This window comes from Papaver somniferum, chromosome 5 (assembly GCF_003573695.1).
Source record: "Papaver somniferum cultivar HN1 chromosome 5, ASM357369v1, whole genome shotgun sequence".
Lineage (NCBI taxonomy): Eukaryota > Viridiplantae > Streptophyta > Magnoliopsida > Ranunculales > Papaveraceae > Papaver > Papaver somniferum.
The window spans coordinates 46,092,991-46,106,021 of NC_039362.1; the positions used below are offsets into that span (position 1 = coordinate 46,092,991).

At 34.9% G+C, this 13,031-nt stretch overlaps 1 long non-coding RNA gene across 8 annotated transcripts; it reads left to right on the plus strand.

Annotated features, from left to right (window-relative positions):
- The first annotated feature begins 2,181 nt into the window (after positions 1 to 2,181).
- LOC113281504 lies at positions 2,182 to 10,088 on the plus strand. Of its 8 annotated transcripts, none has more exons than XR_003326186.1 (6): positions 2,182 to 2,286; positions 2,380 to 2,438; positions 4,265 to 4,391; positions 4,627 to 6,640; positions 6,723 to 9,159; positions 9,878 to 10,088. It is a non-coding gene; the product is annotated as an uncharacterized LOC113281504 (long non-coding RNA). The 8 variants fall into 8 exon arrangements; XR_003326188.1 differs by having other exon boundaries at positions 6,723 to 8,821; positions 9,092 to 10,088; XR_003326191.1 differs by having other exon boundaries at positions 6,723 to 6,781; positions 8,703 to 10,088.
- Positions 10,089 to 13,031: the final 2,943 nt, after the last annotated feature.

Below are 13,031 nucleotides of genomic sequence, written 5' to 3' on the forward strand. Positions count from 1 at the left end.
CACAATAATCTTAATCGACTAGCGAAACAAGATATTGTGGAATCACAAACGATGAGACGAAGATGTTTGTGACTACTTTTTATCTTGCCTATCGGAGATATAAATCTCGAGCCAATAATTCCAATTGCATTCAACACGATAGAAACAACAAGATCAGATCACGCAACTACAGAGAAATAGTTGGGTATGGATTCACAATCCCAATGAAGTCTTCAAGTCGTCAACCTATGGGGTCTTGGTAGAAACATAAGGTTAAAGGAGAATCGACTCTAGCTTATACAACTAGTATCACACAGGAGGTATAGGGATTAGGTTTCCCAGTTGCTAGAGTTCTCCTTTATATAGTCTCCAAATCAGGGTTTGCAATCTAAGTTACCTTGGTAACAAAGCATTCAATATTCACTATTAGATGAAAACCTGATTAGATTCAAGCTAATATCTTCCAACTGTTAGATCGAACTTAGCTTGTCATACACAAATGAAATGCACGTTCATTTAGGTTTGTGTAACCGTACCTAAACGTGTACACCTAGTTGGTTCAACAGTAGTTAACCAAATGGTTAGCCATGCATACGAGCACTTTCATATCAACCTTATTCATCTTCACCATAACTAGTTCAAATGACTCAAAAGAACTAGTTAGAGAGTTTTTCAATTGCTTTCCTTCGTCTCAGATTGAAGCATAAATTCATGACATAGAGTCTGCTGGTCATTCTTCCCCAAGAGTAGATTTCTTTCTTTTTCTTTCCTCGAGAGCAGGAAGGAAGTATAATAAAAAAAAGATCTCATAGAAGTATATAAGACACAATCGAAGCAAAAAATATTTTGATTCACTCGAATCAATTCATGAACATTATAGCCACAGTTTGCAAATATGCATTCCTTAGTTTATATATGTCGTAGTTCACGAATAAACCGTTTTATGAAAATAACCCACTCAAGTATGCATACCGGTACGCATACTTAAGTACGCGATTTGAGTTTGTTTTCAGTTCAAAAACTCCAGCAGAAATTCACGGGATATGAACTTCCGGCAGTATGCGTACGGGTACGCAGACTTTTTGAACCAGTAAAGTACGCATACTTTAGTTCAAGGATTTTGGACTTACACAAGTATGAGTTCACATACAATGTTTATATCTATTCAAGGTTATATATTCTAAACTCTCATTTCAATCATTGAAACATTCTTAGAGGATGTTAAATAGAGGTTATTCACACACTATTTTTCATCAAAGAAATTTTCAAGATATTGAAATAATCAACATGACTTCCGTCACTTGTAAAGATGAACTCGGCCAAAGCGAAAGCTTACCAACACATATTTAGAGAAATAGATAAGCGACATACACTCGGCTCGAAATAGCAAATGTGCATAATCGAAGTCTATATAGCAATACGACTATTGTCTCAAGATAGGAGATATAGTAGATAGACTTTTGAGTGATAGATAAGTTCAAGTCTCCACATACCTTTAGTCAATGAAGTTCCACCAATTACTTGAGTAGTTCTTCGTCTTTATACGATGAACGTCGTGGAGTCTAGAGCTCAACTACACTTTCTATCCTAGTCCAAGACTTAGCTATAAGTAGACTAGAAATCAAGACTTATAGTTTTGGCAAAAAACTTGACAAACAAGCTTGAGATAGCAACACTTGCGAGTTCGACCGAGCAGTGCTCTAACCTATAGCTTGATTGAACTCACCAAGCGTTGGTATGTCAAGTTTGGTTGTCATATTTTAGTGTGTCAAAACTCATCTAAAGTCGCTTGATTGTATACTAGAATTAACTTAGTTTAGGTTAGACTAGAAAGTCTAGGAATATTGAGACATACAAGTATTACTCTGTAACAGACGGAGAAATTTAATTTGGATTGCGGGCTCGAGTCCAATCCACGCATTTGTTGCTGGGATGGCGCAATGTGGGTGCATGAATCCTAATGTTGTCGTGCCTTGCATTTGGAATCGAGGTGAGTGCCTTGAGTCGTAGGTAACTCATTTAGCCATCCCTTATAATTAGAGAAGAGTCTAATTAGTGTTTTCATGCACTTGACTAAGACTATAGTTGACTACTTGACACCTGGGTGTGTATGTGTCACAAGAAAAGAATGGGCATTCTCGTCGTTTCAAAGTTTTTGTTCATAAATGTAAAAAGATAAATTTTATTCTTCTTGTTCTGTCCGTATCCCCTCTCGTTCTTCACTCTCCCTCCCCTGTTGATGAGAAGCAAAAGAAAATCACAATTTCTTTCCACAAACTCCGGAAACCCATTTATGGGATTGAAATGGTTGTTCTAAGATACGGTTTTCTTCCATTTCTTTTTCTTCGCAACACATATTCAGTCGTGATTGATTTGGTTGGGTTTGTTTTGATATTTCAGAAATTGTCACTCGTTCTTTCAAGACGTGGTAATTGATTTATGTTGCTATCTGCGTTACGGTAGGGGTTTCTTCCCTTTTGATTTTGAACTATGGGTTTCAATGTTGTTAATCGATATTACTTATGCATGTTTGATTTTAACCCCTCTCCATATTTCATGATTACTTTAAATCAAAGGATGGGTGATTGCAAATTATATCTGAATCTGTGTTTAAATTGAAATTACATGAAAAATCCCTAAAACTTTCTACTCCATTTGTCTAGTTGCCGAGAGTGAAGTTTGGATTTTTATCCCGTCCCTATCGTAATCTTTTATATAACCTGGTTTGGAAGTCTGATCATTTCAGTATGGTTTGGTTCTTTAATTTCATAAATACATCTCATTTTTGGTTTATGAATATTTCTTTGAATGTCCCGAACATGCGCAACATTTTCGAATTTTATTATCGTTCATACGCAAATCAAAATGATTGTTTGGGATGTTTTGTTAACTAAAATTTTTACAAATTTTGTCTGTGAATCTCCTTCAATTTACCTATGTTTTGAATGATTTCCCGCAACATGAATCTTATTGGAAATCCTATCGTTTTTTGTGTCTTATGCTTACACTTTGAGCTATACAAATTTTTAAATGCACAAAATGATTTTGAAGGTTTGAAATGTTCACAGCTATCCAAATTTGTTTTCCCACCCAAAATCAATCAAGCCTTGAGTTGAGTTTTCCTAAACTTGCATACTTTCTGTTTGTTTAAGGGACCCAATGAGTAACATACTTTCTGTTGGTAACCTGAAACTTTATGAACTGATCATGCTCTATATCTTTGAATCTTGATGCTTATGCTTCATTAACGGGTATTTGAAACTACATGCCATGATTCAAAGATTTGAACAATTTCTCATGGATTTTGTATTCTATTGAAATTCACACTTTCCAGCTCAATGTTTTTCCTTAAAGCACCAGCTTAAGTTTTCCTCTTAAAATCCCTGGTTGCCGATATTGAGTTAACAAACCTTATCCATAAACCTCTTTCCAGTTACCCCTGCTTTGATGATTTTTGAAAAACAATATTAGTCTGAAATCCTATGTTTTTATGTTCACTTATGGCCGATCAAACTGTGGGACGAGATTGATTTCTAAAGATTGAAAATACTACACACCTACCAAGTTTTGATTTTTGAAAATTAAGCCTTGTACTGAGTTCATGAATCAGCCTATGACTTGTTTAGAAAAATGATTGGGTGAACTAATATATTTTCTATTACTCCACTAAAGAGTTTCCTCCATGCATTCCTTCTTGTTTTGTTGACCACTTAGCATCTCAAGTATGCTAACCCAATATTTTTGTCTTACTGCACTAGTCAAAAGTGTTTCAAACTTGCAAACCATTGTTGCGGAATTTTACTTAAAATGTTCGGCCAAATGATTTTATACGTTTTTTTTGATAGACTTGGGTTATTCGTACTCATTTTGTTCTTTGATTTTAGTTTGGTCATATCATTTGAACCTATTTGAATCTACACCCAATAAAGTGTTTGTTTTTCATTCTTATGAAAACCCTGTCGGCAATTAGGACTGCAATGCGAGATTTCTCCATGCTTATGTCAGATTCAAATCCATTTTTGTGTTCCCTGGATATGTGGTTGTTGTAGCTTAATTAGCTTCCTATGCTATTTTTATTTATCGACTATCTGGTGAGATTGAGACCGTACAGGTATAGTTGTGTCGGTTAAGCTTTTGGTTTTGACAGTTGTCTTTCTATTCTGGAATGTACTTGTGATTGTATATTTCATTGATTCTTAAGAATGCCGCAATTGCTGCAATTTCTGAGTTTTTCATAACTTGGTTTCTGGAAGTTTCCTTGACGATAATCGATTTGATTTGGAAGCTAGACGACTCTACTTTAGGACCGTCAGGCCCACTGGGGCACCCCACCACCTCGGTGGCTACCCGGAAGATCGTTGCGGCAACGATGGCTGGTAACCAGAACTACCCTGGCGTCGACACTGGCCTTTGTAAGGAGTAGAGTAATTTTTATTTGAATTTAAATAGATGGCAGCTTACAAATGTTTGTGAACAAATGCTTTACATTCACTTATGAATTTCATATTCTAGTTTATGCTCTTTTGATGCTTTAAGCTTTTGGCATTTTATTTGTATATCTTTTGGCACTCGATTATCGTTATATCTCTTAATGGGCTGTGGGCTCACCCCGTTTTGTTTTGTTTTTTTTTTTTTTTGTTTTCCCAGAGTTTGGAGCTAGCTTGATGCAGTAAGCCGGAAAAGCTTACTATATGGGAGCTATGGACACAATATCGGTATATGTTGTTGTCCTTGTATATATATGTCATGGGATGTGTTGGGTAGTTTTCCTATGGGTGCTAAATGATATTTTCTTTACATGTCTTTCTGCCTGTACATGTGTACAAACTAAAGAATTATCTCGGGTTAGACGGAATAATTTTTACACTCCTTTTGACTGTCCAGTTTTCATTTTCATTTTCTTTCATCGTTAGCGTGTCGACATTTCTTAAATCATATTTGTTACCTACTTGGAATTCTTTTTATTTGAACCATAATGTGTATATGTCATTCTCTGTTTTGAAATTCCTGCTGGAACTTGAAGATAGTAGCAGGCCTTGTTTTGTATATTTCGTTCTCTTACGGATTTACTTAAATTAATACTTGTTATATTTATGTGAAGTGTGTACTCATCACCATTATGTTTCATTTTGGATCTTTGGAACTCATTTAATTTAAGTTTGGATCTATGCAGTCAACTACTAAGTGTACTTGACATCTATACATTTTTATTGTTCCAGCATTCTTCTGAGTATTGATGCCCTTAATTGCACATTTTATGTTTGAAAATAATGGACTCGTTTAAACAGGCTATGTTGGATTTTTATGGACAAGAATGTACACATTTTTTTTCCACTGTCTAAACTCAGGCTCTTTAATTGTTTTCCTTTCGTACAAAATCATTTCCGTTTTATGTACCATTTTATATGTATCGTTTTATACTTCTGTGTGACGGAACGGGGGTTTAGTCTTGCTGGACGGGCTGGATCCAGCCCGCTAGAAGGGAAAATTCACCAGTCCGTTACAGTTTAGTATCAGAGCAGTTCCGATTTATTTGGACTGTGGGACTTACTTATTTTTTTGGCGCCGTGTACTTGATCAATTCATTTCGGTTTTGATGACTCGAAAACGATTTGTTTTATCGTTTTTATATTGCTTTGGGGTTGGGGTTAAAAGTTTCAAAGCCATGATATATATATATATAGCTTGTTGGGAGTCTTAGGTTCTTAATTTAGTAACTGTTACTAATTATAGGGCATAACCCTTGTGACTGTTGTCTTCTGAAAATGTTGCGAAGCACTGGAAGCACCAATTCAGCTGGAAGGGAACTTTATCCTAATTTTAGAACCAAGTGCGTCAAATATAATTTGGAGTAAGGAAAGGCTGTACAAGCTATGTGGCTTGGAATCGCATTCACTTGAAGTTTTGACACTAATTGGGTTTCACTGGATGCACGAATTTTTCTCACCAACCGTTTGATGAAAACTCTGAGGATCAGAATGGATACGGGTACCTCCTTTTCTTCTTCGAACTATCCAGGTTTTAGAAGAATTAATGTAGGCCAAGCAAAATCGAGTTTAAAAGGAAGTGATTGCGGATTATTGACACAAACAAGCAAGTCCTCGAGATAGGGACCTCCAATATGGTGATCATGTTTCCACGACATCAAAGCTTGGAAAAGGCAACTTCTGAAATGGAATTTTAAAGGAAAGAATGGTATCGCAAACTATATGGAGGTAATCATCATCACTCTTAGTTTTGGCTTGATTTTCGAGGACGAAAATTCTTTTTAGTGGGTAATGGTGTAACAGACGGAGAAATTTAATTTGGATTGCAGGCTCGAGGTGAGTGCCTTGAGTCGTAGGTTGGGTGTCATTAACTCATTTAGCCATCCCTTATAATTAGAGAAGAGTCTAATTAGTGTTTTCATGCACTTGACTAAGACTATAGTTGACTACTTGACACCTGGGTGTGTACGTCACAAGAAAAGAATGGGCATTCTCGTCGTTTCAAAGTTTTTGTTCATAAATGTAAAAAGATAAATTTTATTCTTCTTGTTCCGTCCGTATCCCCCTCTCGTTCTTCACTCTCCCTCCCCTGTTGATGAGAAGCAAAAGAAAATCACAATTTCTTTCCACGAACTCCGGAAACCCATTTATGGGATTGAAATGGTTGTTCTAAGGTACGGTTTTCTTCCATTTCTTTTTCTTCGCAACAAATATTCAGTCGTGATTGATTTGGTTGGATTTGTTTTGATATTTCAGAAATTGTCACTTGTTCTTTCAAGACGTGGTGATTGATTTATGTTGCTATCTGCGTTACGGTAGGGGTTTCTTCCCTTTTGATTTTGAACTATGGGTTTCAATGTTGTTAATCGATATTACTTATGCATGTTTGATTTTAACCCCTCTCCATATTTCATGATTACTTTAAATCAAAGGATGGGTGATCGCAAATTATATCTGAATCTATGTTTAAATTGAAATTACATGAAAAATCCCTAAATATTTCTACTCCATTTGTCTAGTTGCCGAGAGTGAAGTTTGGATTTTTATCCCGTCCCTATCGTAATCTTTTATATAACCTGGTTTGGAAGTCTGATCATTTCAGTATGGTTTGGTTCTTTAATTTCATAAATACATCTCATTTTTGGTTTATGAATATTTCTTTGAATGTCCCGAACATGCGCAACATTTTCGAATTTTATTATCGTTCATACGCAAATCAAAATGATTGTTTGGGATGTTTTGTTAACTAAAACTTTTACAAATTTTTTCTGTGAATCTCCTTCAATTTACCTATGTTTTGAATGATTTCCCGCAACAAGAATCTTATTGGAAATCCTATCGTTTTTGTGTCTTATGCTTACATTTTAGGCTGTACAGATTTTTAAATACACAAAATGATTTTGAAGGTTTGAAATGTTCGCAGCTATCCAAATTTGTTTTCCCACCCAAAATCAATCAAGCCTCGAGTTGAGTTTTCCTAAACTTGCATACTTTCTGCTTGTTTAAGGGACCCAATGAGTAACATACTTTCTGTTGGTAACCTGAAACTTTATGAACTGATCATGCTCTATATTTTTGAATCTTGATGCTTATGCTTCATTAACGGGTATTTGAAACTACATGCCATGATTCAAAGATTTGAACAATTTCTCATGGATTTTGTATTCTATTGAAATTCACACTTTCCAGCTCAATGTTTTTCCTTAAAGCACCAGCTTAAGTTTTCCTCTTAATATCCCTGGTTGCCGATATTGAGTTACCAAACCTTGTTCATCAACCTCTTTCCAGTTACCCCTGCTTTGATGATTTTTGCAAAACAATATTAGTCTGAAATCCTATGTTTTTATGTTCACTTATGGCCTATCAAACTGTGGGACGAGATTGGTTTCTAAAGATTGAAAATACTACACAATTACCAAGTTTTGATTTTTGAAAATTAAGCCTTGTACTGAGTTCATGAATCAACCTATGACTTGTTTAGAAAAATGATCGAGTGAACTAATATATTTTCTATTACTCCACTAAAGAGTTTCCTCCATGCATTCCTTCTTGTTTTGTTGACCACTTAGCATCTCAAGTATGCTGACCCAATATTTTTGTCTTACTGCACTAGTCAAAAGTGTTTCAAACTTGCAAACCATTGTTGCGGAATTTTACTTAAAATGTTCTGCCAAATGATTTTATACGTTTTTTTAATAGACTTGGGTTATTCGTACTCATTTTGTTCTTTGATTTTAGTTTGGTCATATCATTTGAACCTATTTGAATCTACACCCAATAAAGTGTTTGTTTTTCATTCCTATGAAAACCCTGTCGGCAATTAGGACTGCAATGCGAGATTTCCCCCTGCTTACGTCAGATTCATATCCATTTTTGTGCTCCCTGGATATGTGGTTGTTGTAGCTTAATTAGCTTCCTATGCTATTTTTTATCCATTTTTGTGCTCCCTGGATATGTGGTTGTTGTAGCTTAATTAGCTTCCTATGCTATTTTTATATATCGACTATCTGGTGAGATGCTATTTTTATTTATCGACTATCTGGTGAGATTGAGACCGTATAGGTATAGTTGTGTCGGTTAAGCTTTTGGTTTTGACAGCTGTCTTTCTATTCTGGAATGTACTTGTGATTGTATATTTCATTGACTCTTAAGAATGCCGCAATTGCTGCAATTTCTGAGTTTTTCATAACTTGGTTTCTGGAAGTTTCTTTGACGATAATCGATTTGATTTGGAAGCTAGACGACTCTACTTTAGGACCGTCAGGCCCACTGGGGCACCCCCACCACCTCGGTGGCTACCCGGAAGATCGTTGCGGCTGGTAACCAGAACTACCCTGACGTCGGCACTGACCTTTGTAAGGAGTAGAGTAATTTTTATCTGAATTTAAATAGATGGCAGCTTACAAATGTTTGTGAAAAAATGCTTTACATTCACTTATGAATTTCATATTCTAGTTTATGCTCTTTTGATGCTTTAAGCTTTTGGCATTTTATTTGTATATCTTTTGGCACTCGATTATCGTTATATCTCCTACTGGGCGGTGGGCTCACCCCGTTTTATTTTGTTTTGTTTTGTTTTGTTTTGTTTTGTTTTGTCTTTTTTTCTTTCTTTTTTTTTCCCACAGAGTTTGGAGCTAGCTTGATGCAGTAAGCCGGAAAAGCTTACGATAAGGGAGCTATGGACACAATATCGGTATATGTTGTTGTCCTTGTATATATATATCATGGGCTGTGTTGGGTGGTTTTCCTATGGGTGCTAAATGATATTTTCTTTACATGTCTTTCTGCCTTACATGTGTACAAACTAAAGAATTATCTCGGGTTAGACGGAATAATTTTTACACTCCTTTTGACTGTCCAGTTTTCATTTTCATTTTCTTTCATCGTCAGCGTGTCGACATTTCTTAAATCATATTTGTTACCTACTTGGAATTCTTTTTATTTGAACCATAATGTGTATATGTCATTCTCTGTTTTGAAATTCCTGCTGGAACTTGAAGATAGTAGCAGGCCTTGTTTTGTATATTTCGTTCTCTTACGGATTTACTTAAGTTAATACTTGTTATATTTATGTGAAGTGTGTACTCATCACCATTATGTTTCATTTTGGATCTTTGGAACTCATTTAATTTAAGTTTGGATCTATGTAGTCAACTACCAAGTGTACTTAACATCTATACATATTGATTGTTCCAGCATTCTTCTGAGTATTGATGCCCTTAATTGCACATTTTATGTTTGAAAATAATGGACTCGTTTGAACAGGCTATGTTGGATTTTTATGGACAAGAATGTACACATTTTTTTTCCACTGTCTAAACTCAGGCTCTTTAATTGTTTTCCTTTCGTACAAAATCATTTCCGTTTTATGTACCATTTTATATGTATCGTTTTATACTTCTGTGTGACAGAACGGGGGTTTAGTCTTGCTGGACGGGCTGGATCCAGCCCGCTAGAAGGGAAAATTCACCGGTACGTTACATACTCTGAAGACCTGATGAATGTGAAGAAGAAGCTAACTACAACGAAGACATCATCCTTCCTCTTGAGGTTAGTAATATTGAATTGAACTGTTTCATTCATAACGTATCTTTCAAGTCGTGCTATATTGAAAAGATAACTGCGAAGCTGTATATATTGTACATATTTTATAATACTCTAGTGACGTGACATGGTCATATTTGTATGATCATAGTATTAGGGAATTAGACTATGAAGTGTAACGCTTATCTTTTGAACTTCGTAGATAATACATCAATTAATTTTAAACTTGCTTGGAAGTGTGGTGTAACCGATTCCAAGAATGTAAATCCATGTAAATATGAATAAGAACTTACAGTGAAGAGATGTCAACATACTTTGAGCACGTAAAGTAACTCTTATCATTTATTTTTCAAAGATATTCCTTAGTACTCAAGGAGATCTTGTGCCGAAATAAATTGAGAATCTCTTAATTAAAGTTTTTGGTTTTTATGCTTTAATTACCAACAATTAAATGCATACCTCTAGAGAATAAAAATTAGTAATGTGCATTTACTAATTGGAGATTTTCTATTGAGAGATTTCAGAAATTTTGGACAAGCATTTATTGGAATTAGGAAAACCGAATTTTGCTATTCATTGCATATCTTGAGAATATTTTCGGTTTTGGAAATTCCTTCGTGTGTAAACATCCTTGGTCTATAAATACCTAAGTTTGCATTTGTATCAAACTATCCTAATTAAGAGCCATGCAAACTTCATTCTTGTTGTTTCTGGCGGAGTCGTCTATTCGGAGAGGAAGGTATCCTAATTAGGTGAAATCTCTTACGACTGCTCGTTTAAAGACTTCTGTGGGATCAAGAAGCTCTACGAGTACCGTTGGTGGGAAACTGGATAAGTGCAGTCTTATTAGTTTTTGATTGATTTGATTGACTAACGGTTTTTGAAACTTTGATTGCACCTAGTTTGTTATTCTTGAGAATCTTCTCTTCTGATATAAGATTCATTCAAACTAGGTCGAAGTATCGACGGGATCGTTAGTACTGTTTGTAGATCTAAAAACATCTTGTGATAATCTATTGTTAACAAACTCTGTTCTGTGTGTGATTGATCACAAGAGATCAAGTGGTGTTGTGCAGGTGTTTATTGAAGATTAAAGAACATTTGAAGACAAAGAAGATTTCTTATTAGTTCTCATATCTTTGTGTGTGCACAAACCTTGATCGGCTGGGATCTAACTATAATTCGATTGATTAGTTGCGTGAGATCAGCATTCTCAATATATCTCTTAGAGATTTATTGAGATTGAGTGCGAATCTAAACTTAACTACTTTTGTAGTTATTGGATAGATTGATCTAACCAGGCAAAGGAGTTTATTAGATTAAACGAAAGAGCCTTTGCGTATGACTTGAGATATCATTATCTTGAAAGAATTAATAGAGTTATTATCAAACAGATTTGTTGTTCCTTTACTGTTTGGAATACGATCCAAAGGAATTGTACCTGCGTGACCTTCGAAGTCGGAAGCGCAGGGATACTGAGGAAACTAAGTAAACTAAGTAAATTAGGGGTAGTTGATTGGTCTCAATTATACGAAGTTGGTTTAAATCTTGTATCGCGGCTTAATTCTGAGAGTATTCAATTCTGGACTAGGTCACGAGGTTATTCTGCACTTGCTGTTTTCCTCGTTAACAAAATCTTGTTGTGTGATTTACTTTTGTTTTCCGCAATTATGTTTGTTTATATAATTTAAATTAAATCACACAAAAGTTAACTCCGATATATTTGATAGTGATCCTATAGAGTTTGGTTATGTCCGAACCTATTTTCAAGTATCACACTTTGGTTGTTGTATCGTCTCGATCTCGTATCCATAGACAATCACACAAAGTGTGAATACTGATTTGTTGTATTGTCTCGACTCTGTCTATAAACGATCATTTTCGGTAAGAGGACTTATAGGTTGAAATTAAAAGATTGTGGTGTATTTGGGTAACCTCAATCTTTTCAATTGGTATCAGAGCGGGCAAACACGACAATCTAACAATCTGTGTTTGGTGTGATCCAACCTATAAGAATTAAATCTAATGGGTGATTCAGTTAACGTATTATCAATATTAGATGACTCAAAGTTATTTGAAGCAAATATAAACAATGAAATTGTTGAGTCTTTACGATCCAAATAAATCTGGTTTGTAGTAGATTGTCAATTGTATCTCAGACTCACTGAAGATCTTAAAGACAAAATGAGTCGAAAAATCATTGAGTTTGCTGAAATTGAAAAACAAATCAGTGATCTATCTTTAGAACTTGAACTCTACGAGTTAAAGGAAGAGGAGTCTTTTAAAAACACATGCAAGATTCTCAGTGATCGTCAGCAATTACAAGATAATGTGGATAATTTTTTGAATCTATAAAACAATCCCCTAAAGAACCAATGACTGAAAGATGTCAATATCTACATGACTATTGCATGAATTTTTCTCTTGATAACATTAATTTGCATTCTTGTCCAAATACAATTGATATCAACTCTAATATATGTATAAACAAAGATGTACTCCCTCCGTCCCCTATATATAGGCAGAAAAGTAGAATTCTCTTAGAATAAGAAATTTTTTGGTTTTCATAAATTTTCCTGATTGTACCTGATTTACCGTCATCAATTCCAATACATTTGTCTAGGAAATATGGAAAATATGAATATATTAAAAGTTTTTATCCCACTAAAATATTTAAAAAGTGTAATTGTTCTTAGGAATTACTAAAAGCATTAACTAAGTTTGTGAATATCATACTCTTTAATAAGGGTATATAGGGAAGAAATCACATTGGAAATAGATATCCTCCTATATATAAAGACTACAATTTTTAACTTCTCCGCCTTGAGACGAAGGGAGTATCATATATTGATACTGTTTCCGGAGAAAAACAAATGGGTAACACTAATGAATTATCCAAAATTCACATTGGACGTACAACATAGTCCACGCCCATGAGTATTTTCGGATATGGGTTAACTAGTCTATTTGAAGAATGGGTTTCGGATCCACGGCCTAACTCTAAAACCAACCCATTTGAAA